The sequence below is a fragment of the Urocitellus parryii genome, chromosome 3 (assembly GCF_045843805.1).
Source record: "Urocitellus parryii isolate mUroPar1 chromosome 3, mUroPar1.hap1, whole genome shotgun sequence".
In the NCBI taxonomy this organism is placed as follows: Eukaryota; Metazoa; Chordata; class Mammalia; order Rodentia; family Sciuridae; genus Urocitellus; species Urocitellus parryii.
The window spans coordinates 152,910,122-152,938,103 of record NC_135533.1 but is presented as its reverse complement, the minus strand read 5'-3'; positions in this window follow the sequence as shown (position 1 = coordinate 152,938,103).

Genomic DNA, 27,982 nt, shown 5'->3' with positions numbered 1-27,982 from the left:
TGAATTTGACATTTATGTTTCTTTGCTTTCCCCCCTCCAATCCCTGAAGAAATCAAAAGATATTTTTCAGGCTCTGAGGTGCCATTTTCAGTCTCTGATGAGGTTTTCCCTTTGGTGTCTGTTGTTTCTGGGTTCCAGACAAAGACCCAGAGTGGTCCAGATATGCCTGAAGCCCACTAAGGGCTTGCTGGCCAGAGCCAGCTACATCTCTCTAGTTGCAATACATTTTTTGGGGGGACAACAATAAAAAGTGCATTTCTCTGTGATATAAGATCTAGGTTTCTATGGTTTGAATATGGTTTGAGTCTGTCCCACAAAGGTCCATATAGTAGGAGTTTAGTCCCTAGTGTGCTGGTGTTGGAACATTACAGAACATTTCAGAGATAGGGCCTAGTGGGAAATAGCTAGGACACTAGGGAGTGGCACCCTAGACGGGATTAATGTAGTTGTTATTAAAAAAAAAAAAAAAAGCCTGGCCCCAGAATCTCTGTGGCTTTCTCTTTCACATGTGATTTCTTTCCACAAGTACACCCACCTTTGTCATATCATCTGCCATGAAGCCCTCAGCAGAGGCCAAACAGATGTGAAAGCCTCATCTTGGACTTTTAGTCTCCAGAACTGTGAGCTCAATAAGTTTCTTTCCTTTTTAAAGTATATATCCTTATGGTATTTTGTTATAAGAACAGAAGGTGAACTAAGACACAGGTCTACTGATAGATAAACTTACATGTTTTTGTTTGTTTTTCTTTTTGTCAGGCACTAACATCTATTCAGGGCAAGGGGGTAAGCACTGCCTTCTGAGGAAATGGAGGATGTTAACTGAACTGCTATCAGTGCCACAGTGTTACACAAGAAATTCAGAACCAGAGCACATATTGTTCAGATCATTAATAAAGTTATCTTAATCATCCAGCTTTGCACAGTGATTGTATTAAGTAGGAGGTTGGCATAGCACAGATGGAAAAACTGGAATTTCACAATTTCTAGACAACTAATGAACAGGAAAAGCTGATTCATGTGCCATTACCTAACAGAGAGCACGCTGGACCTAAAGGGAAGGGGAGGGGGGATAATAGGGGATAGGAAAGGTAGCAGAATACAACAATTACTAACAGGGCATTATGTAAAATTGTGGATGTGTAACCGACGTGATTCTGCAATCTGCATTTGGGGTAAAATTGGGAGTTCATAACCCACTTCAATCTAATGTATGTAATATGATATGTCAAGAGCTTTGTAATGTTGTGAACAACCAATAAAAAAAATACATTCTAAAAAAAAAAAAAGAAAACCAGGACATCAAGAATTTAGTATAATGAAAAAAAAAGGCTAAAGACTACCAGAATTGAATATAGCATGCCTCTGCATTCTATTAATAATTGATTTTTAAGAAACCCTCTTTCTGTAAGAATGTCAAGTAATCTTTCTTTATATCCCAATTTTAATATTTACAAGTACTTTCTCATTCATTAGTACACCTGATTCTCATAACAATGATTCACATTCATTAAGTCAGTTGATGCTCATATTCTAATAATGCTAAAATTTTAAAAAGTTACTATAATTTACATATTAGAATTTAAAAAGTTGAAAGAAATGAAACATATAATTTAATAAGGGTGGTGGAGGGGCCTCTCAAACTTCAGTCCTAATTTAGTTCATCCTGCTGAAAGCCTTTCTTACATCAATCTGCTATATCATCTAATGAAACAAAATTGTCAATTACATTTATTTTTAATGTTCAGTCAAAAATGCAATTACTCTAGCTTTCAGACACCTAAAATCCAGGCTAACAAAATTTCAAAATTTCATATTTTAACTAATCATACAAAACAAAGGAGGACATAATGTTGTCATTTCCCCAAGTGGAGACTTAGTTTTATGTTCTTAAATCAAAATTGCTTCCTAAGAATAGTTAATTCATTTTTCTGCTATTTTTCCTACAACATCTCATAGCTTGATTCCTCCTTCTCCTTCCCACTCCTTCCTTCCTTTCCTGTGTTTGTCTCTGTGTGTGTGTGTGTGTGTGTGTGTGTGTGTGTGTGTGTATCCTGAAATTACATTTCCAGCACAGGGGGCAGTGCTGGGCTCTCCATTGCAAATATTTCAAGAACCCAGAAACAATAAAATGAGTCAGCTAGATTTGGAATCAAGTTTGTCACAGCTGATCCCAGCCACAAGCCCAGAATGTTGGAGGTGGGCTGCCTTATATTGCAATTACACCCAATGCAGATGGTGGGACTACAGTGGCCTTATTAATTCATACTGCTGGCTCATTTGTAGCTATTATCTTACTTAATGTCAGTGATTATTATATGATAAGTTGATTTATTATTGTACCAAATATGGAAGGGATCTCAGAGCTGTCTAGTCTTATAGGTGTTAAATCTCACCATGCACTAGAATCACTAGTAATTTTTATAAAGAAATGGATTCCTTAGTTCCCCCAAGGAAATCAGTATATCCAAGAAGATTTTTTTATTTGTTTCTAGTATACTCTCCCAGTAACTTTGTATAAAATGATATTGGAAGTATAACCCTGATTTTTACTTTCATTATTATAAGATCTAGAATCAAGTCCAAAGAGTCCATATAAGGTTTTGTGAGATTTTATTGCAGTCAGAAATACTATAAGAGGTAGAAAATTGCTATCATTGTCCCTGTAACCAAAATCCCTGACCAATCACGGGAAGATACCTAAAAGAATATACCAGGTAGAGACATCTGGATCCCTCTGAGGCAACCAGTCTGGCAGAGAACAGTGATAATAACAAGCAGGCTGACTGTCTCAGTCTGTTTGGACAGTCCTATTCAATGCCTGATGTCTTATTATAATTATTAGTTGTGTTATCTGTTCCTCTCTTAAGTGTCCTTATTTGGACAATTAGTTATATGGTCTTTCTCACCATACAGAAAACCTGTCAGAGACCAATGAGTATCCTCCAGTGAGCGGGGGGCAGAGCAATAACAGGTAGGCTCTATCTTCCACTCATTCATTCAATATAGCAATGTATTTGTGTCAGTTTTTACAGATGCCACGTCATGCATAAACAAAGAGAGCTTATTTCCTTATAGAGCTTATTAGGCTAGTAGTAGGATATTCATAATATTTAAATGAAAAATCAACAAAAAGATAATTAGAGATTACAATAAAAATTTTTACAGGTAAAACTAGGGTGATATGTATGATACCATTTTATCAGAAGAACAGGTAAGATGGGGGATTACTTCTGGAAGACCATCATCTGCCTCAACCTCTTTTTTAATAAAACTTCTTATACTCTATAGAAAACTAAAAGTTGTCTTTCTCACCCTCCTTAATAGAAAGGGTTCCATAATTAGCCCCTGCCAACCAGATATACCTGTGTGAGGCATCAATGAATTGAGGGAGGAGAAGGCATTGGCATATGAACATATTCACTTTGCTTGTGTAGATGCCTGGCCTCCTGTCAGATAGCACATAAGGTATTGCATTCCTGCAGCTAACAACCCTGACCCAACCTCCTAGTCTGCTGCCCATGGTTATGGTGGCACAGCACTGAAGCCAGCAGATGGAATAGTGGTTTCCCAACTTCCCAATTTCTTGGTGAGGTAGATCTGGTGGATCAGTTCTGAGGTTGTTCTTGGGGTCAGTCTCAAAGCTCTGATCTGCAACTATTCTCAAGCCCTTACCAATAATAATAATAATAATAATAATAATAATAATAATAATAATCATCACTAATATGGTAAATATCTATACTAAAAATGGAGCAATTTCTGTTGTCTGTCACAAAGTGATAAAGAGCTGAAAAATGAAGAGGAAAAATGAGATAAATTGGGGAAAAGAATTCTAGGCAGGTGTAAAGGTTCTTGAGATTGCAAAAGGTCTTGACATATTCAAGATATAGAGGAAAAATATTTTTGCTGGAGCAGAGCTAAGATATGGGAATGGGAAGGAAGAGACATTGTAAGAGGCAGATCAAGATCATGACCATAACAGACAAATTCAAACTTTATCCTAAGTAAATTGAGAATTCAATTAGGCATGATATGGTTTTAAGAATGTTATTCTGGACACTTTGTGAACATAGGATTGAGGAAAAAAGATTAGTTATGTGTTATGTTAGTAACAATGATAAGGTAAAGGAAAAGAGGAATTCAAGATAAGTCCTCAGCTTTCAGCTGGATCAAAAGGCAGATGTGGTATAGTTCACAGAAATGGGATCAATTTTTTGTTTTGTTTTGTTATTTTATTTGTTGTTTTGTATAAGTCTTATTTGAGATGTGAACTGGTCATCCAAAGAAATATGCCCAGGAAAAGGTAGTGACAAGAGTCTAAAAGAGAATAGATGAGGTTCTAGAGAACATCTTCTATACTAAGTCAAGTTATTTTAGGATAAAACTCAGAAAAAAATTTTGACTAGGCACCCTGTAGCCCAGTCACATTGACACCAAAATTGGCCATCAAGTAGTTCAACATTATTCTTTCAAGTTCAGGATCTTTTGTCTTTACTTAAACTTCAGACCAAAGGAAAAAAATGAATATGAATAGTAACAAACGCAGAGAGAAGCTGAACCCTTTCAGGGCATGGCGCTCAGTGACCCATCTCCTCCAGTCCTGCCCCACCTGCCTAAAGGTACCCTATAGTTACTACCCAGTCAGTCCATTCAAAGTAGGATGGACCAATTAGGCTATTGCTCTCAAAATCTAATCATTTCACCTTTAAATATTCCTGCATTACTACAGGATCTTTTGGGAGACACCTCATATCCAAACCATAACTCCACATGATCTCTCTTTCTCATACACACTACTGTCATGATTCCATCCACCACATGAGACACAGCCAGGGAAGCCCTTGCCAAAAATGGTGCCATACTGTTTTGATTTCCTAAACTCTAAACTATGAGCCAAATAAACTTCTCTATAAGTTACTAAACTTGGAGCATTTTGTCATAGTAACATAACATGCATATCTTTTGCACATTGAACATTTATTTGACAAATATTTTACTTACTTATTTATTTTTAATTTTATTTATTTGTTTGTTTGTTTTGGTGCTGTGAATTGAACCCAGGGCCTTTATGCATGCAAGCCAAGCACTCTTCCAACTGAGCTACACCCTCAGGCCCTTGACAAATATTTTTAAATTAAATAAATAATGCCCAATCACTCACTTCATGGAGCTCAGAAACTAGCAGAAAGTAACTTAATGAGAGTATCTACTTACAGAGCACTTACTTTATGCCAGTTTTTGTGCTTAACATTTTTCATAATAGTCATTTAATTTTGACAATCACCCTCTGAAGTAGTTTCTCTTATGGTCTCCAGTTTATGCATGAAAAAACCTAAACAATAGAATTCTTGAATAATTTGTAACCAGGCTTTGCAAGCACACTCCAGCTCCAGAGCCTATAACCATCAAATTCTACTATGAAATGTACTAAAGAAGCTTTGTCCAGAAGTGAATGAGAGTCTAAATGAAGAGTGTCATAGGAATTAACATCATTAAAAGGTAACTCCCCTCTTTTTTATTTATCTGCTTGTCTCTATCCTTATTTCTCCAAGGCCAATATTCAAATACTGCAATAAGTAGGCTAGGCTCCTATCCACGTTTCTATATCCTACATTTTTTCTCTTCTAGGCTGAAATACCCTTGTTTCTCTCTCAAAATATTTTTCTATCCTTTCCAATGGCTTTTCTTTTCTACTTCCTTTTCAGATAATTCCTGCCAACACTGAACTTCTCTTTTTGAACCACTTATGGGTAATTAACTAGCATATATTTTCATAGTTGCTTAAAATCCAACTCTATTCTCTAATTTTTTCAAATGCATAAATCCCTTCACCTGAAACAAATTTTATATCACCTTGTCAGAAATACATTTGCATCCTCCAGAATATCTAGACTTACAGTAGATGTTTAACAATAAATTATTCCATAGGATTAAATTAAGGAACAGTTAAATTTAGGCATACAAAATTGAATAATCACATGAATTCTTTCTCTCTAAATGTCTAACCTGGATTCTTTTTCAAAATGGTATTTTTTTTCTTCCTTATATACAGTTAAGGTTTAAGACTTCTGACTTTGCATTCTAATTGGCCTAATTTAAAAATCAATGTTGGCAGCAATAATTTCTGTAACTATCAAGAGTTATGAAGCAGTTAGCCAGAAAAGTGTATTTGACACCTGAATTATTTCTCTCCAGAAATGCACTGAAATTTGAAAAGGGCTCAGCTAGTCTTGTAATTTTAGTCTTGCAATAGTCATCTTTTCTCCCCATGGTGTCTGCCTATATCATTCCCCCGGGATCCCAAACACAGACACTTTTATAAAGTACCTCATGATACATCATATCTAATATTTCAATAATCCTTTGTAAAATGTCTCTATGGAGTGCTGATTCTCACATCCACCCTCTTGTCTCACAGCCCCACTTTATTCAAAAATTTATAGCATTGTCTAATCCATCTATGCCTGTATCCAAATCTTCAAAAACCAAGAACTTTCATCCTCCCTGAGGATATTTGTAAGGATTTCTCTGTTCTCATGCACACCAAGAATTATTTAGAATATTTGCAGAATAAAGTATCAGTTATAATGGAGAGATGCAGAAAATGAGAGTAGTTGAAAAAGAGGAGCATGAGAGAGAAGAGGAAGGATCATGGACATGAATGGAAGGATCTTATAAAAGAAACCAGAGAATTCTTATGACATGAGTAAGAAGGGATAATTAAGGTATAAAAGAGAGCAGAAACGGGATAATGATTTCTTAAATTTTTTGAGGTGGAGAAAAGAAGCTACATTAAAAATGGCCATAGATAGCCTAACATTTTTCCTTAAAAGAAATTGGGAGTAAGATCACTTCCTTGGTGCGTTTGTCTAATATAAGATAACTGTTATTATGTGGGTTAGTCTCTGTGTCGTCTATTCTGTACCATTGGTCTACTAGTCTATTTTGGTGCCAATATCATGCTGCTTTTGATAGTATTACTCTGTAGTACAGTTTAAGTCCTGTTATAGTGATGTCACCTGCTTCACTCTTCTTGCTAAGAATTGCTTTAGCTGTTCTGGATCTCTTATTTTTCCAGATGAATTTCATGACAGCTTTTTCTATTTCTATGAGGAATTTCATTGGGATTTTGATTACAATTGCATTAAATCTGTATAGTGTTTTGGTAATATGGTCATTTTGACAATATTAATTCTGCCTATCCAAGAACAAGGGAGATCTTTCCATATTTAAAGGTCTTCTTTAATTTCTTTCTTTAGTATTCTATAATGTTTGTTATAGAGGTCTTTCACCTCTTTCGTTAGGTTAATCCCCAAGTATTTTTTATGCTATTGTAAATGGGATAGTTTTCCTTGTTACCCTTTCAGAGGATTTGTCCCTGAAATATAGAAATGTCTTTGATTTATGGGTGTTGATTTTTGTGCCCTACTACTTTGTTGAATTCATTTACTAGTTCTAGAAGTTTTCTGATAGAAATTTTTGGGTCTTCTAGGTATAGAATCATATCCTAAGCAAATAGTGCTATTTTGAGTTCTTCTTTTCCTATTTATATCCCTTTAATTTCTTTAGTCTAATTGTTCTGACCAGTGTTTCAAGAACTATTTCAAAAAGAAGTAGTGAAAGAGGGCATCCCTGTCTTGTTCCAGTTTTCAGAGGAAATGCTTTCAATGTTTCTCCACTTAAAGGCATCAAAAACATACACTGGAGAAAAGATAGCCTCTTCAACAAATGGTTTTGAGAAAACTGGAAATCCATATGCAACAAAATGAAATTAAACCCCTACCTCTCACCATGCACAAAACTCAACTCAAAGTGGATCAAGGATGTAGGAATTAAACTAAGGATCCTGAGTCTAATAGAAGAAAAAGTAGGCTCAAATGTGGGATTAGGCCCCAACTTACTTACTAAGATTCCTATAGCACAACAATTAAAATAAAGAATCAATAAATGGAATGAATTCAAACTAAAAAGCTTCTTCTCAACAAAAGAAATAATCAGTGAGTTGAATAGAAAGCCTATATCCTGGGAGCAAATTTTACCACTCGCACATCAGAGCACTAATCTCTAGGGTATATAAAGAACTCAAAAAGCTAAACACCCCCCCCAAAAAAAGAAAAACAATCAACAAGTGGGGCAAGGAACTGAACAAACATTTCTCAGAAGATAACATACAACCTATACAACCAATCAACAAGTATATGAGAAAGTGTTCAGCATCTCTAGCAATTAGAGAAATGCAAATCAAAACCACTCTTAAGATTTCATCTAACTCCAGTCAGAATGGCAGCTATTAAGAATACCAACAATAATAAGTGTTGGTGAGGATTCGGAGAAAAAGGCACACTCATACATTGCTTGTGGGACTGCAAATTGGTACAGCCAATATGGAAAGCAGTATTGAGATTCCTTGGAAAACTTGGAATGGAACCACCATTTGACCCAGCTATCCCACTCCTCAGTCTATACACAAAAAACTTAAAAACAGCATTATACATGGCACAGCCACATCATAGCAGGACAATTCACAAAAGCAAATCTGTAGAACCAACCTAGATGCCCTTCAGTAGATCAATGTATAAAGAAAATGAGGTAAATATATACAGTGGAATATTACTCAGCAATAAAAGAGAATAAAATCAGGGCATTTTCAGGTAAATGGATGGAGTTGGAGAATATAATGCTAAATGAAGTTAGCCAATCCCAAAAAACCAAATGCCGAATGTTTTCTATGATATAAGGAAGCTGATTCATGGTGGGGAAGGGAGGGGAGGGGAAACATGGGAGAATTAGATGAATTCTAGATAGGGCAGAGGGCTGGGAGAGGAATGGGGGGCATGGGGGTAGGGTAGAAAAGATGATGGAGTGAGATGGACATCATTATCCTAAGTACATGTATGAAGATACGAATGATGTGAATATACTTTGTATACAACCAGAGATATGAAAAATTGTGCTCTATATTTGTATTATGAATTGTAATGCATTCTGTGGTCAAATATTTAATTCTAATTTGTTATATATGACCACATAATATTAACTCATGTGACCCCCAAAAGTGACCTTTTAAATGAATAGGCAGTTATTAAAAGAAGTAATCATTCTTATAATGTTATCTTCTTGATATGGGTACTGTATATAAATACAAAGCAAGCAAATATTGATATTTACCCAGAACCATTCCTATACATTCACTTGAAGGAAATGACAGAAAGGATAAATAAATGATTTTTAGTATCCCCACCCCCAACACACATACTGCATTTAAAATTCCAATATTTCATAATTCTAATTCTAAGAAACATGCTGATAAAAATAAAAGCTTTAGCAGTTATAAATAAATTAGGAGAAGCATATTATGTATCTTTTATGCAAAACTTAATTTAATATAATGCAGCAAATATTCCTTGAACAAAGTTATTCCATTGTTGTTATAAATAAGAAAAAAATAAAGGACATTTTCCCTAGATGGTGTTGGGATTTTCATTAGCATCCCTGAGAGTCTGGGCAATAGCTTTATAGAAAGCTTTTTTGTGAGTATTTATTTTGCTGCCTTCATTTGCTTTTTCCCTCTAGCAAACACAGGGATTAAAGATCAGTGTGTTGGTCATCCACTACCATCACAACATAAAATGCTTTCTGCTCTCTTGAGCTGCTTCTCATCAGCACTAACAGTTTGACCCCATGCCCCAAACAGTATATAGCATACACCTGTCTTTAAAATGTGTGAACCAAATTTTATCTGCAGTGATTTTTCTTTTTATCCCTTGATCTGTCACTGTTTCCTCACAATGTCAAATGCCTGAGAGCTCAACTTGAATGGTGATCAGACTCAAAGGCACACAATTTGGGGTTTGATCTAAATCTACCCAATCAAAAATCTTCTCAGTTCAGACTCAAACCCTGCACTTTGTCCTCAATAGTGAAGAGCAGCCATCACTAAAGCACATTCTCCTTTAAGCATTTTAGAAATGAACATAATGATGTTATAAAGAAAGGAAACAGATATATTTTGCCAGTACTATCATGTATGCATCTAAAGAAATGTTCATCTTTGACCCCTTTTCAGATCAAATATTTTCTTGATGGTATGGCTATTGTATAAAACATTTATGTTTTAATTCTTCTTTGGAAAAGAATTCAAAGATAGTTTCCCAGGTTTATCAGAAAATCAACATCATTAATTTATTTTCCTAAGACATTCAATTTGCCTAATCTAGTCTCTTTCTCCCATACTCTTTCTTCACCTCCCTCTAGTTAGACCTGAACCCTCCTGCACTCTACTGCTAGCTGATTCACTTTCATATAATATCATTCATTGAAAGCCAAGTTCTGTCTATGAACAGTGCTTCCCTGACCACAGAGCCTCTTTTTACCACATTTTGTAAATATTATTGCTATTATTTTGTGGTTGTTGTTGTTATTTGATTTTTTACATCAAGTTAGGACCAGAACTCCTGACCCTAGAATTTGAAGGGTGGAATTGTAGTTACAGGCATTTTAAGAGAAGGATACCAGGAGGTAGCTCACTGACATATGTGTATCTGATACAGTTATGACCCTGACTGGGTATTCTGACAATCAGAAGGCACTAGAGCATCAAATCTGTATTTAAACTATATTTCCCTAACTCCTCATCTAAACTTCATGTTTGTTTATCATATTTTCAACTGGACTTAACCAGAATGGGGAATTCAACACAACATGTCCAAAGCAAAATGCATTTTCTCTTTTCTGATCTGCTACTCCTTTTATATTTATTTAATCAATAACCCTTCCATTGCCCAAAGAAAATGGGTTATCCTAAACTCCATTTTGTTTGTCCTTCCATCTAAGTAAGTGTTACCAAGTTGGTAAAGCCTGTCTCCTATATAGTCATGAAGTCAGCACCAGCCTCTTCACCTGCCACCCATAATCATCGACAACCACTGGATGTTGGCCACAGCTTTTAGGACCTTTCTGCTTCCAAGATTATCTCATCATCATTCCCTCTTGGGGCTATGAGGATGATCATTCTCAAAGACTAACTGTTCACATCACTCATATTCTCTAAAATCTTCGCTCTCTCCTATAGTCTTCAAGATAATTTTCAAATACTTTAGTATTGCTGATCTTTTGATCCCAGCTAATCTTCCTACCTTTTCTCACTGAATCAATCAAGTTCAATCCAAAATGCATCTACAACAACATTTTACCTATTTTAGAAATTCTTTCAATTGATGGTTTCCTTTTGCTATTAAGTGGAGTCTTTGATTGAAAAGTTATTCCTGCAGACAGGAGAACACATATGGGAAACAGGGACCCCCAAACTTATCTAGGTTGAAGAGCAAATCAGCCAGACAATAAAGACTGCCATGATACTAGGAAATTGCATACCATGGAAAAGGAATGATGTCTCAGAAACTTGTGGTTACTAAGGCTTAGGGGTAAACTAAACCAGCCTCACTTTAGGCAAGAGGATAACAACAGACCCAAGAGATCAAGGGAAGCAGAGTTCATATCAACAGCAACACTTGGGGCAGCCTTGGACTCAGATATGTACAAGTGAAAGTATAGTTATGCTGAAACCAACAGTCTATAGAGGTGCTCTGAATATGTGTAAGTGAGAAGTAAAAAATGTTAATGCCAAGGGATATTGCCATTTTGACATTTAGGCACTTTTTACAAATAACTATATCTTAATGTGAATTATCCATCTAAACAAATTAGTATTCTGCTTACCTCTACCTAAATTCATCCACTATGAGAAAAGAGTGAAAAGACAGAGCATTGAAGAATTTGGGGTCATGGTCAAAACAGAAATGATCAGAAAGAACAAGAAGAAGAAGAAAGAAAGAGGAAATGGTTCATTTTACTAAAGTCAGGGCCTATGTATGAGATACCACCCCTAGCCTCCAGGGGCACATTTACATCAAAAGCATGCATGTTTAAACAGGAAACTGAGGTGATTAAGAGAATATGTTCTCATGTTTGCTCTACATGGAGATACCTTCATTCACTAGAGACCTGTTCTCAAGGCTTAGAGGAGAGAGCTAACTCAACAAGTCTGCAGTCAGAAGCTCTGAGGTCTCTGCAGAGGTATAAGATTAAATAATTGTTCACCAAAATATGCCACCAAAAGGGCAGGTAGGTCTTTCCCCAGCATCCCTTGCAGCTAGGTGCAACCCTTACTGGATTCTGGTCAATGAAATGGGATTGGAAGTGAGCGTGACACTTCCACTGGCCTGGCTCTCAAAGACTTCCTGCTGTATCTCACCTGCCTTCACTCTTCCCTCATCAACTAGCCACATGCAAAGATCCAGAACCTTGAAGCTCTAGGATCCTGTGAAACAAACCTGAGTCCTAAAGGACTGCACTTACAGGAAAGTGCTCTCCCCCAGCCTTACCAACCTGCACTGGACTGTGATGTTTATAAAGAAATCAACCTTTCTCATGTTGATCCATTGAGACTCTAGCACTGCTTAGTACAACAATTGGTTATCCTGAACATAACGCAGGTATCATAAAGATGGTTCATGGAGTTCCCTTTCTGTTGCCTCCTTTTTGGTTGTGAAAATATATGATGTAAAGAATACTTCAAAAACTTGTCAAGAGACAGCTGAAAATATTATATATATGTATAATTAACTTCTATTTCATAAAAAATCTATTTGGGATTTTGATAATGTTAATACATGCTTCCTATAATTCTCTTCAAACCTGATTTTAAGTAGCACTTTTAAAAAGAAATGAAAACATTGGTTTGGGGAAGAGAAAGGAGAGAAACAAAAGAGCTTTCCAAAGTTACTTAAATTGATGCACATTCTTGTGTGTAGAAATGGAGGAGACCTCATGTCAGCTTTTACAGCATGTAGGTTCTTTCAGATGAGGTACATGCTGTGAAAGAGAATTGCAAAGTAAATGACAAGAACACGTTTGCTCTAGATGACTGAAGATAAGTCTGAAAACATAAAAACACCGAGTCTACAAGTTATCAACAGGCAGGTTGGCTATGCCAGCCTTCAGATCTGCATCTTCAGGCAAAGCTGGCCTCTCCAAGGGTAATCTTACTACACTCTATAATGAAGGAAAGTAAGGAAAGTGATCTGCTTTCCATTACACCTTTAACTTAGATTCTTGAAGATCATCTGCATAAATACATATGATGCATGCATATTTCAATCCATGACATTCCTCTTCATGGAACACAAAAATATATGCCCCACCTTGTGATGCTCAGACCTCAGACTGTGTGACCCAAATTTCCACCAGCAGGAGTTCCTGTCTATCCCTTCTAAGTCTTATTCTACACTAGTCAAAGGTCATCAGTGCCTGTGTTGCTTAACAGAGAGACTGGAAGTGGGAGAAATACAGAAATAGCTAATCTGAACCCCTCCGAGCTTAACGCACTGTCTGCAATAGAAGGTCCACTAGTTTCTAATACAGACAGACATGACCTAGAAATGAGCTAATGAAGCACACTCAATCAATTTTCAGGTGGCACAATTAGGGGGACTCACTGTGCCTCAATTTATTCTTCTGTTAAATGAAAATTATAACAGTTCCTCATAGCATTTTGTGAGGATATAATTAATACAAGTTATACCCCTGTAGTAAACTTTGTCAACAGCCATCATCATTATTAATTATGAATCATGGGGAAAATAGGGGAGGCCTGTTCCCTATTTCAGTGACAAGCACAGATATCTTGCTCTATGAGTCTTTGAGCGTAAGCAGGCTCCTGTTGCAGTTGCTTGCTATTGGACTGGCCAAGATATTCAGAGTCAACTTTGATACCCTAATCTAGACCATTTCATAGGCATATGAATCCAGACTCTGAAGGATATGTCACATCTCTGTGCCTATGGGGATGACTGGTTCCCCACTCTGACCTCTGATCTGAGCTACAGGGCTCCACTCAGGCAAGTTGCTCCCAATCCTCCAAGTGCCTACCTATTCCTGTCACTCACGGTACTGCCCCAGGACAAGGGCAAGTCCTGGTTCTATTGCCCTGACCTTCCTAAAACTCCTTTCAGGAGTTGATGACCTTGTCTTGCTACTTATTCTGAGTCCATTCTAATGTATAACACAAAAAAGGAGCTGAAAAGTATTTCCCCCTACCTCCCAGAAAAATCTTCAGATTTTTATGTGAGTTTCACTGCAGAGCTATACAAAAATAAAATGTTTAAAATATTTGTAAATACAAACCTAACAAAACTCTCATTCCAAGAAAATTCTCATAAAACTATGACAAACCATGTAAGATCTGTTCCAAGAGGTTTAGAAGTAACTGGTTTCTAATTAGCATGAGTAATGCACCACCACTCATAAATATATTATCAAGCACTTAAAAATACAAATACATACACATGTATTCATTATTATTCTCCTCTTTAATAAGATCCCAAGTATATCACAGTATTTGATTAGCTATATTTTACAAATTACCATGTAAAATAAACTCCTCATATAACTATATAAAGATATATATATACACTAATTATAATTTTTTTCAATTCAAAGAATATCTAAATCTATGAAAATAAAATTATTAAATTCAGAATGATATATGTGGAATATATTTATATGTTAATTTGTATCAATATATAAATTGAATAAGACAGGATTTAGAATATCCTATATACTTCTCTGGGGATGGAATGAGACATGTGAGTGCATTAATAAGAAATTACTTTAAAAAACTCTAATCATTGATATTCATAAATTAATGTATGAGATCTGTGTAAATGTAGAAAAAAAATGATTTCAAGTTTTAGTGCCTCAGAAAAATATAGATTTTTAAATACAGTGATGAAATTTGAAGCAATTTAAGTTCATTATGCCACTGAATTGATACAATGAGTTCAAAACCCTCAATGAAATAAATCATCATTCAGGTGATGTCTTTTACATAGACTTTTCCAATTTCCCACTAACACAGCTATAAATACTAAGAAAAACAAAGAGAAAAGAAATATATCATCTAAAGCAAATATTAATAGTATTCCAGAATGAAAGAATTTTAAAATGACTTAAAGTGGATTTAAAAGCATACCCAGTGGTGCGCCCAGCAGAAAGAACACCTGCTCACCTAAATGATGCAAAACAACAAAAACAAAAACAAAACACCACAGGTTCTCCCTTGCTGTTTGCCTCCCCACACTCCATCTCTGTCCCCCACCCCACAACCTTTCAGACACAGATTTTTTGACAACAGGCAAATGTCGCGACCCCTTGCCCGCAAGGAAGACGCAACTCAGGAATCTTCTTTCAGCAGTTTATTCAGGTCCTTGATACTTTTCTTCTCTCCCCTGGATGCCCCTCCCAGCCTTAATAAAGCACCTCAAGCCCCAATGCGAAGCTGCCACGTGGACTTTTCTCACAGGGTGCCAAGTCACAGCATGCCAACTCATTCTGATAAGGAGTTGTTTGTCAGACTACAGGGGAAACCAGCGCCATCTTGTAATGGCGGCCACAGTTCACAGAAACGGCTCACCACAGTTCCCCCTTTTTTGTTTTTGTATGACAATACAGGCGAGAGTAGAGGTCCTATCCCACTGTGCAGAAGTGGCTGCATAGTATGGCTCAGCCCTAAGGAGGCGCCTTCCCCAGATCCGAGGCCATATCAGCCGACGCCTTTTTTCGTGGGGCGGGGCGTGGATAAGGTGGGGTAAGGAAGGACGTCAAACCCGCATGCAATAGGACATGCTCTCCTTGAGGTCCACTCCAAGGATCACTCAAGTGCAGTGCCTTGCCTCGCATCCTGTACCGTGACGATGGTGGACGGAGGGGGATAGCTGAGGCTGAACTGTGGCTGTGTACAATGACAAACAAGTTGACAGCACCCTGAAAGAAAGGCACGGACTTTAAAGCGATAGAGAAGCACTAGTGTGGAAACCCATCTGCGTGCAATGGCAGCAAGACCGGCAGAGTGCAAGGGCTTTCCAACACTAAGAGAACAGCGAGGAAAGACATGTCGATCCCAGTGCAATGTTATAATAACTTGGGGTGCAACGACCATGTCAAAAATTTACTGTTTAAGATGCGCAAGCCAGACTTGAGGTGAATTGCCATTTTCTAAAGCTGCAAGAGCTTGTATGATCATAGCCTTATCGTGAGCATTGCGGGCCTTGAGGCGACAGAGAAACCACAAACAGAGGAACATACCGAAGCAACACATTGCACCAAAAACGCCTACCCCCACCCACTCTTTAAAAAAGGAAAAGACAGAAGACAACCAATTGGTAAATTGACCCAAGGTCACTGGGTTGACATGGGTGTTATTCAAAACAGCAATCTGAGTTAGTTGAGACTGGATCAAGTTTTCTGCTTCCATGGACCAGGTTCCGGATAGATATTCTCCGATGATGCATGAGGCATTTCTGGAATCATAAAATCTGACAGAGGTTATACATAAATGTGCTCGTTGATCAATACAACCCAAATGTACTAGGTCAGACAATTCCTCAACTTGAGTTTGAAGTAACTCTATCCTTTGATTAGCAGCCAAAATCCCAGATAAAATGTGTTGATTAATTCTACTTTGAGATTTAGAAATTACTTGATTGTATTTTTACTTAAAAGCAAATTTATAGTAAACACATTTATCTCAAATATCTGTAACTGAAAAGGCAGAGTATCTGATAAATGTAAATATAAAACATAAATTATGGGTTTTCTGTTGAAGAAAAACAATTAGGCAAATATATATTAACTAATCAATTAGGCATGTGCTAATTAATTTATAGATTAACAAATATAGGTTATCTAAATATCTAAACACATATATATATATTAAGAATAAGAACATAACTTATAATTGTATTAACTTTATGTAACCACGTGGTCTTAAAATATTTGGATCCATTTAAATTTATTTTTAACTAGGAGTGCACTCTTCTATGTGATGTCACTTGATGTAACTGAAATAAGATCCTTGAGTATACATTTTTATTTTTATAGTTAGCAATGAAAATAAGGATTTTTTGGTCATCACAGGAACTTTGCCGGCTTGTTCCTGTGGCGAGCAAATGCATCCTCATAACCTTCAAAATTAAAAGTAAAATATAAAGAAGCATATTTGATATCTCTCATCAATAGAACATTATTTAGTAACACAACTATAGAGAAAAAGTCAGGTTATTTAACTTAGAACTAGCTTAAATTTAGGAATGTAACATAGAAACCTGTGGAATTAAATTTTGTCTGAAAAAGATATCTTTCATTAGCATTTACAGGTAGGCATTTTTTATAAATACAGGCTCTGAGCAGCTCCGGTAGAAATCGGAAACACAGCAGTACAGGTTAGTGGCTGGAAAGCGGGACTAGAAGTCCTGTCTGAGTGACTGTGGAAGAACCAATCAGAAGCCCGAAAAGGTGTGGGAGGTGGGACCAGGAAGCTACTCTTCCGGCCAGGCACCCCATGGTTACCATGGTGATGCAAACAACATGGAGTCCGTTGCCCATTTTCAGGGCAAAAGTTCTCCAAGTTTTCCTAGCCAATTGCATTTTGTTTGAGTTTGTCTGTATTTTTTCGCGCCTGGCCATGATCTTACTGCGGTAGCAGTTTGTTCTGTCTCTGTGACCTGCGGTTGCAGCTCTTGTACATCCTGCACTTCCTGGCGTTCCCCTGGGGAGTCTACAGATAGAAAGGGGTTGGTCTGTGGGAGGTGACGAAGTTGCCCACTCCCCGGGGCACCATTCCGCCCCTGGATTGCCCAGTAGACCTTGGGGTGGGCCCCTGCTCCTGGTTTGAGGGCAGCGGCCAGAACCTGTCCAGTAATATGAGCTCCATCAATATCCTTACAAGCTCGAATCATGTCATCAACACTCTTTGCTCTGGTAGATTTAATAGCATTTTGGCAATAGGAGTTTACATTTTTAAGAGCCAATTGCTTAAAGACCAGCGTGGCTTGTTCCAAGTTAGGGAATATTTTTCCTGCTACCTGCATCAATCAGGCAATGAAGTCAGAATAAGGCTCAGAGGGTCCTTGAGCAATTTTTGAAATTTTTGTTTTAGCATTTGAAATAGGTAGAGCCTTCCGAGCCTGAATGGCTGCTGTAGCTATCTGAGCATAGACCCCAGGATTATAATTAATTTGTTGATTTATGATAGCATATAATCCCAAGCCTGTTAACATTTCAAGGTTACGCCGTGGGAAGCCGGCGTCCTGATTGACTCGGGCTAGCTCGCGACACCTCTCTTGATTTTCACTTTTCCACAACAAAAAATCCCCTCCGGACAACACAGCCATGCAAAGCTGTTGCCAGTCACTAGGTGTCAGCTGATTGGCAGAGAAAGACTCGAAGAGAGTCAATGTAAAGGGGGCATGGGATCCGTAATTAGTAACTGCCTCCTTTAGTTGTTTAATATCCTTAAAGGCTAAAGGAACATGTACTCTGGCCGGCTGTCCATCGGCATCCAAGTTTTCAATTACTGGGAAGTTTGGGCCGTCTTAGGCTGCCACTGAACACCCCCCAGCCTTCTGGGGTTGTCCTTGTCCCAATCGGGGTTATAAGGAGGGAGCGTGACAGCGATCGGGGCTGTAGGTGCTTTAAATCTTGACTTTTTTAATCGACCCTCCAGTTCTTCTATCTCCCTTTCCAGTTTTTCCTCCTGCCAGCTGTTACCCTGGAGCCCAGTTAGTAACTCCCTTATCTTAGAAATGTAGTCAGCACTGTGAAGCCCAGCTCAAGGCCAGAGGCCTTGTTACATATTTTTGTGAAAAACTAGTAAGGGAGTGTCCAGCGCCTGGAGTGCTGATTTTTTCAGACAGTGGCCAAATAAAACAGGGCAACATGAAAATAACAAGTTTTATCTATATTGAACTTTTTTGTAGAGATTCTTTTGCTGAAAGTCCTAAAATCAGCCATGGTGAATATTTTGGAGAAGGTCAATTAAGACTTTTCTGTGGGCCTGATAGGGAGGGGGAAGATGAGAAGGCGGGGTTGAGAGCGGCTAGGGTGGATCCAATTCCTCAGAACTCTCCGAGCTACTTGTGTCCTTGGGAGTTTTTAACTCAGTCAAGTCCGGATAGAGCCTTCTCCTCTGTATAACTTCAGACTCCCTTATCTGTTTACCACTCTTACTCCTAAGACTTTCTGTTACCTCGCTATGTGACCCCTCTGATTTTTCTTCATGCAATTGCTCAAGAACAGCCTGGCCCTCGCTCACAGCTTTCTGGCATTTACCATCCATTATACACCCCCTCACTAATTTCCAAAGCGGAATGGTACTGCCCCTTAAAGTTCCTTGTTTGTAAGCGAAATCCAGATCTTTCCCTAATTTGTCCCAACTAGGTATAGTAAGGCTGCCCAAAAATGCAAACCACGGCGCAGCAATATCTGTCTTCTGTAAAAATCTCTCTAAAGTACTACGTTTCACTTCCAGGCCCTTGGAACGTAACAGGTCATCTAGGGCCAGGAGAAGCGGACTTGAAGATGCGACACCCATGACACAACAACAAAAGACACACAAAAAACAACAAGAGATACCACAAAAAACAAAAACGAGATGACACAACAAAAGAAACACAGAAAACAAAAGTGAAAGTACACAGTGCAGCTGCAATAAATATGAGGCTCTCTCTTTCTTTGTAGAGGAGCTGACCCCGCTTTGGACGCGGATCCCACTTACTGGGACTATCCCTGCTTTCATCGCAGATCCCACTTACCTGGGACTAACCGGTGCACCACCCCTGACTGACTGAAAGTTCTGGTTCCCGGGTCTCGGCGCCACTTGTCGCGACCCCTTGCCCGCAAGGAAGACGCAACTCAGGAATCTTCTTTCAGCAGTTTATTCAGGTCCTTGATACTTTTCTTCTCTCCCCTGGATGCCCCTCCCAGCCTTAATAAATCACCTCAAGCCCCAATGCGAAGCTGCCACGTGGACTTTTCTCACAGGGTGCCAAGTCACAGCATGCCAACTCATTCTGATAAGGAGTTGTTTGTCACAGACTACAGGGGAAACCAGCGCCATCTTGTAATGGCGACCACAGTTCACAGAAACGGCTCACCACAGGCAAAAAATGAGTAGCTGAGTACTAGAGCCAGCTGTGAGGTTTGCAGTATGTAGCTTCTTGGTAATGTGACTGCCATGTACACTTGAGCACAGTTATGTCTAAGATCCCATTTTAGGGCTTGCATTATGATACCATTTACTCATTGGAAAAGAAATGTTTGGTATGCTTCTTTGCTCTAGTACATCCAGAATTGCACAAACCCCTATAGACACAAAGCGCTGGGGTGCAGGGAGCAAGCATGGAACATCCCTTTAAGAAATGCCAAAGAAGAAAATCGTCATAGAGAACCTATGTATTCCCCAGCCGTTGCCCTTTGAGGCAGCACAAGTAATCTATGCCTGCCACTCCCTACCCTGCACTCCCGCCCCCACTGCCATCAGCATGCCTCTTCACAGAGCCAGCCTGGCATTGCAGCATGTGACAACAAATGAAGGAGGGGAGAATTATATGGTCTAAAGCCATTCTCTTAGTGCTGTGCCCCTCCTGCCCCTGCCCTAGCCTGAAGCACTGCTCAGGCTGCTGCCTGTGTGTAACCACATTCCCGTTGCTTCCTGAAGAAAGATGGACCCCAGCTGGCTGGCTGGTAGTGGGAGCAGGAGAAAAGATCCCACTGAAAACCAGTGATAGTGTGGGCAAGAAAAATCTCCTAGGTACTGGGAATCATGCTGTATGCATTCCCTGTGGCCTTCTCAATCTGTGAAAAGCCAAACACACAAAGAAAGAATCACAGAGAAGCAATACACCCTCTGACTCAGGAAAGATTGCTCATTCTACACAAATGCACAAAAACTATAACTCCAGAGTGCCTTTGGAAAACACCTCAAATCAAGGGGAAAGCACTCGATTTTGAAAAGTTATAGGAAGATATTTGGAAAAGTCTCAATTGGGGAGCTAGGTGAACACCTTAGAAAAATCAATAAACTCCACAGGTGACAAGAGGAAACAGCATCAATAATTGAGGGACACAAGAAAGCTCACTGCTAGCTTCTGGACCTGTGTGATGTGGCCCCAGACACCTGTCCTTCCCATTCTTACCCCACTCCAGCTGTGCCTTTAACACAGTGGGCACTTTCCTGAGACAATCCCTAGCCTCCCCTTCTTACTTCTTTGGGCCTCTCGTCATACACATCCTCTGCAGAAGGGCCTTTCCCTTTCCACCTGCTTACACAATAACTTCCTTCACTTTTCTTGCCTTAGTCTGCCATAAATCTTCATAGCGCTTGAGTGCCATGGCTGTCTGTTACAGTGAGGGCCTGATTCTATCCCTCCTGGCTGTGCAACTTTGAGAAGATTATTTACCCACTCTGCTTCACTTTTCTCATTTGGCACCAGCTGTAGCCAACATTATTGATGCCTCCCCATCTCAGCACTCACTATTCCTGTGCCCTCCAATGGCTACACATCATAAGCACCTGCACTCTACAGCTATAAATGGTCCTCTGGCCCTCGGAACATGCTCAGCCTCTGTGCAAGGCAGGCCAGAGTGCCAAGTTTACACTCTAGAGAACGGACGGTCTCCACACTCTGATGAGAGTTTGATGCTAAATATCTTCCTCACACCTCGATACAACAACTGAGGCCAATTCTACATCAGAGTCTGCAGCAGTCCCCAGTTGTTCACAGACTATAAGCTTTATAGGAACAGTAATAATAACCAATGGACGATAGGTTTAATATTAAAAAATAAGTTGGGGCCAAGTAGGCAGATCTACATTTCTAAGTATTTGTAAGAAAAAAAATGAGAAAACCTATTAAAGAGTTATTTCTATTTTCTTCATCCTCTTCAGAGCTCTCTAGAGAAAAGCCAACATCATCTTTGTCAACAGAGGACATTTTCTGTCCACAATTTCCTCATGAGAAGAGAAGATTGTCACCTGTGCCTTACAAGAAAGGAATCCCCAGATTCTTATTTCCTACCTCCATGTAGTATGAGATTCATGGGCTTGGCCCTCTGGGGCAGCTGCCAACACCTGTGTGGTGCGTGGGTAAACTCCAGCCTCCAGCACCAGGGCACAGTAAACAGGGAAGTTCATTAAGCCCCACGGCATAAGTTGTGTTTTTCAGGTTCCAGTCCCACGTTTGGCAGATACGAAGTGCCCAGACTATCCCTGAATGAAGTGGAACATCACTTTATTGTGCTGCACATAATCATCATGTTTCTTATATGATGTTTTTCTCTTCCAAGGTCTCACAAGAGAAAACCTCAAGCCCTGAAATACCTTGAACCCCTAACAACATGCACTGAATATATTCTGGCAATTATTTTGTATTTTTAAGGATGAGAAATGAGAAAGTAAATATCTCTCAAGTTTAGAGGCAACGGAAAAAAAAAAAAGCCCTTAGTTAAAGAGGATGTAGCTTTCAATGGAAGAGCATTTGCCTACCATATGTGAGGCCCTGGGTTCAATTCCCAGACCACCAAAAATAAATAAAACCCAAATTTTAAAAACCTAACTAATTAATTAAAAAGAGAGATCAAAGGGAAATTTGGAAAAATAAGTTTGAGGTGGACCATGATAGGTGGACACCAGATTTCAATCCAGGAAATTTAGAATTTTGTGTGTGTGTGTGTGTGTGTGTGTGTGTGTGTGTGTGTGAATGAAACTGAATTGTCAAATATTTTTAACATAAAAGACGCTAAGTAGCTAAGAGGTATTAATCTGTGCACTCATGAAAAAAAGAGGCATAAATATATAAAAGATTTAAAAAGAGAAAGGGTAAAATGGAGAAAATAGTGTGGCAGCAAAAATGAAAAGTAGTTGGTAATTGCTTAAATGTGACACTCAACATGGAGAAAGACACTCTTCAGAAGGTTTCACTTTGATGAACTAGAATGAGCCCACTCAGAGAAGCTGTTACTAAGTCTCATTCTCTGGCCACTCTCAGGAGATAGAAAAGAGTCACTAGATGTTCTGAGAATTATTGTATAACTAAGTTAAGTCAAGACCCAATTTCAACCTAAATACTTACCCTAGTGCTTAAATCATTTCAAAGTTTGAAGAATCATTTTATGGTTTTCTCATTTCCATTTCTACCTGCTCAGTTTATTTCTTTGACCCTTAGTTTTATAATTTTCCATAAGAAGAGATTAAAGAAATATTGACGGAATATTCCCAAAGATAGTAAAAAGAGGAGAAACAAGACCCCTTCAATAAACTGTTCATTCTAACTCATTCTCTGACATTTTATTAATAATAAAGCCCAATTTTAGACATCCCAAATCTTACACTCGTGACTCCATTGTGTAACATATACTAATATCCCACTGCATCACTAGAAGCAAATGCTCAAATTCAGATTAGAATATTTTTAATAATATACTCACCATTATTGAAATAAATATTAATAAATTCACATATGTTTTAATATAAATTGTGGATATAAACATTCCCCAAAAGACAATGAGGAAATCTTATTTTATTATTTTCTAGAATGTCTATCTATAAGTAGAAAATAACTGATTAAAGTAATCAGGCATACACTTGTATTATTAAAGTAATCAGGTATATGACTTGTATTATTAAAGAAATCAGGCATATTACTTGTATTTTTAAAAATAAAGTTTTCTTAGTGTAATGTTGTGAAAGCTTCTGCTAAATAAGAGATGTTATACATTTCATATTTGGGAGATCTAACCTTCTTTGATATTAGAACTGCCATGGGGCATAAAGCAGCTAGGAAAGACCATAATAACTAGTACTCAGTATGAAAGTACCACCAAAACCCTAATTAGTTAAATGTGCCAGAAGCTATTCCTTGTACACAGTCATTAACCAAATTTAGTCCATAGCCAGAACAAATATGATCATATGTTCCTTTCTCATATTATATGTTTAATATAATTTCAAATAAACTAATTTAAACTATGAAACTGAAAAACTGCAGTCAGCTTATTAAGGATGATAAAAGACCAGTTATAAAAGAACATCTGTTGTAAAAACTAAAATGCACATTAGGAAATCTAAGAAATCATGTAATTAAGTCTTCTATATCCACTCATAGCAAGAGCAAATGTCTCCAAATCATCTAAGAAAAATTATGTTTCCAATTAACAAATTCTTTTTATTCTTTTGAATTTTACATCTCATGTGAATGTCCTTTGAGAATTATTAGTAAAATCTATTGCTATCTTAATTTAATGAAAGACATTTTAGTGAAGTCATCCTATTTAGCAATGATCACCTAGAGCATGAAAGAAAAAACAAAATTTTATATGTTTCATCAAGAATATTAATATAGCATGCAAAGAACTTCATAAAGCAGATTAAGAATTTCACTTAGTTGACATTGAAAGACAGATGAAGGCCTGATAAAATATATTATATAGCATATCTACTTATGGAAAATAGGGATATAAGGAAATATTTTCCTTTTGCTTTATTGTTGTTAATTTTTTAAATGAGTAATACTTTCCATTGAATCACTGTATTCTGAATCAATAACTTAAAGAATCATCCAGTTTATTTTGAATGCATATTTAAGCAAAATCCATTATGTTTAGTTCATCTTACTGACAATCTTTTTCTTTTTCACTAATTCACTTTATAAAGGGCAATGTCCTTTCTAGTAAATGGAAACAAAATCATTAAGAAATATTAAAAGACATTTTTACATCAACTAGAAATTGCAATAAAAGAAAGATTAGCAAAATGTAATTTTTTTTTGCTTTTACTTCATTATATTTTTACTTTATATATAAAATTGATAACATAATAATGTATTATGTCTTTTCCTAATTAAAAAAATACTTGCTAGGAAAAAGATTAAAAGAAAAATGGCCTGTAACTAAGTCTCATTTATTAATATGAATGAAAAAATCCTTGATAAAATATTAAATATTAAGGATTATTAAATCTAGCATTATATTAAAAGAACAATATAACATATTAAAGAATCATTTAGTCCACAGATAGAAAAATGTTAAGATATTAAGAAAAGTTAGGACATTAAGAAATAAGTGTATTAATAAATTAAAGAAAAAATATGGCAATAGGTGAAAAAAGAGCAACTGACAAAATTCAGATTGAATCACATTTTTAGAAGCAATCACAATTAGATGTAGTTTTTAGCTTTGTCAACAGTAACTATTAGAAATCAACAACAGCATTATACAAAAATATTGTCATTAATGTTACATCAAGGGTGTCTGGTATAATCATCGTATTCCATGTCATTTGTGATGTCCCAACCAATGCAAATAAGACAAGTAAAAGAAATAAGAGATGAATATATGAAGGAACATACAAGATTATCCTTTAAATATGACTGGTACATAGAAAAAAAAATAATTGAATCATCCAAAATTTCATTAGAAGTGGTTAGTAAATAAAAGTGCTATTTAAAATTCTTATTTTAAAATTATTGATAATTTTTCAGCATACATAAAATAATTAACTTAAAATATTATGGGAGAGATTCTATTAATAATAACCTTATCTTGGGCCGGGAATGTGGCTCCAGCGGTAGGGAGCTCACCTGGCATGCCTGTGGCCCGGGTTGGATCCTCAGCACCACATACAAACAAAGATGTGTCTGCCGAAAACTAAAAAATAAATAAATATTAAAATTCTCTCTCTCCCCCCCCTCTCTCTTTAAAAAATAATATAATTAGCAAATATAAAATACTCATAAATAAACCTAAAGAAAAATTTTCAAAACTATATTAATTATAACATATTACTGAGCCATACGTGTTGAATAAACAACATACATTTATCACTGTCCTGTATAGATGCAGTATTCTTTCCAAGTTGATCTGAAAATGGAGGCTATTTTTAAAAACAATAGTCCCAATTCATTGTGGAGGTGGGGGATTTTACAAAATGTTCCTAAATATGCAGGAAATTTTTGAAATACATTCTAAAGGTATTGACTTATCTTGGTAGATATTAACATGTTGTAGAATTACAACATTTAAAACAGTGCTCTACTAGCACTGTTCATTAGAAGAGTAAATTCAAAAAACAGATCAAAAAATATAATAAAGAGTACATCATTAAAGTGGCATTTCGAATTAGTAATGAAAAAATTAATGGCTTTTCAATAAATAACAATAGATGCTGGCTATTTAGAAATTTAAAAGTTAGATATCAATTTCCAATCTTACAAAAAGGTGAAGAGTAATTGTAAAAAATTAAATCATGAAAAAACTACAAGAAAATATATACTTTTAATAATTCTGAAAGCATATTATATCTGTTTTAGTCTAGTTTAAAACCAATTTCTATTTTAATGATCAACATGTGAACAGGACATGATGAAGAACATAAATGCATTATATATGATTTTACAAAAGGATTTATTGAAACCTGCATCCCTATAAGCAGGGGTGGGAAATGAGAAGGGACTTCAGGAAAGAGAAGCATATGTGATTTTCAGTTCTCAAGGGGAAAGACCTACCTGCCCTTTTGGTGACATATTTTGGTGAACAATTATTTAATCTTATACCTCTGACTGGTTTACATGAACTATTATCACAACCCAGTTCAAAAATACAATGAATGTCTTTGATGTAAAAACATATGTAATAAACATTTGGAGCCTGCTCATTATTAGTCTCCATAAGAGGTCAGCTGAAACACCAGGTCTCACTTTCTTGACTTTCAATAAAATCTATGTGTCATAATAAAAGACAAAGCACAGTTTGAAGGGACAGAGCAAGCATAAGAACCAGACTCAAAAATTTGTGGAAATTATCAGACCAGGAATCAAAATCAGCAAGGAGTAATATGTCACGGTTCTAACTGAAAAGTGGACAATATGCAAGAACAGATCTATAATGTAACCAAGGAGTTGGAAACTCTGAGAATCACAAAGAAATGCTAGAGATCAAAAACACCATAATAGATACAAAGTGCATCTTTGCTAGGCTCCTAAGTATACTGGACCCAGTAGAGGAAATAATCAGTGAACTTGAGGAAATACCAAAAACTTCCAAAGCTGAAATACAAAACATAAACAACAACAACCAAAAACAAAAATTTTTTAACAAGAAAGTTACAACAAAATACTCAAGAAGTGTTTGACAATTACAAAAAGTATAACAAATATATAATGAAAATGCCAGAAAGAGAAGAGAGAAAGGAAGACAGAAACTATTTGAGGTAATAATGAATGAGAACTTTCCAGAATTAAAAACCAACACCATATCACCAACCACCAATCCAAGAAGCTCAAAGAGCATCACACCCAATGAATGTGGGGGAGGGGGTGTGGGGGATAGGACCTTCCTTGGGTATGTCATATTCAAATAGCAGAAAACTGAAGACAAGAAGGAAATCTTGAAAAGTTATCAGAGGACAAACAAAAACAAAACAAAGCAAAGTCATCCATAGAGAAACAAGGATAAGATTGATATCTGATACCTCCTCAGAAAACATTCAAGCAAGAAGACTGGATTGACGTGTTTAGTGTTCAAAGAAAAAAAAAAGCCAACCTAGAACTCTGTACTCAGTAAATTCATTCTTCACAAAAAAGAAGTGAAGACTTACTTAAACAAACAAAAATTGAATAAATTTGTCATGAATAGACCTGTCTTGCAAGAAATGTTAAAATAAGTTCACAAGAGAGAAGAAAAATGATAGTTTAGAAACTGATCCACACAAAAGAAGCCCAATCAGGAAGGATTAAATGAAGATAAAATTAATAATTATTGTCGATGTGTTGGTACTTTGTTGATTTTTGTAGATTGAGCTTGAATCTAGCAACTGACAACTTGAGCTCAGTGAATAGTTAGTTCTAAATGTGTTATCTTTAGATTCTTTAAGGAATTATGTTAATAAAAATAAACTTGTCTATAAATGGCAACTCTCCTGCTTCTTTCTAATTCATATGACTCTTTTCTCATTGCTTTTGGTGATATCTAGGATATTGTTAAAAAGAAATGATCATAGCATAAGTCAGGTTAAATTCTCTGCTATTATAATGAACTTTTTTTTATCAGAAATGGCCTTTATGAACATTTCCAAGAATGATTGAAATAATCA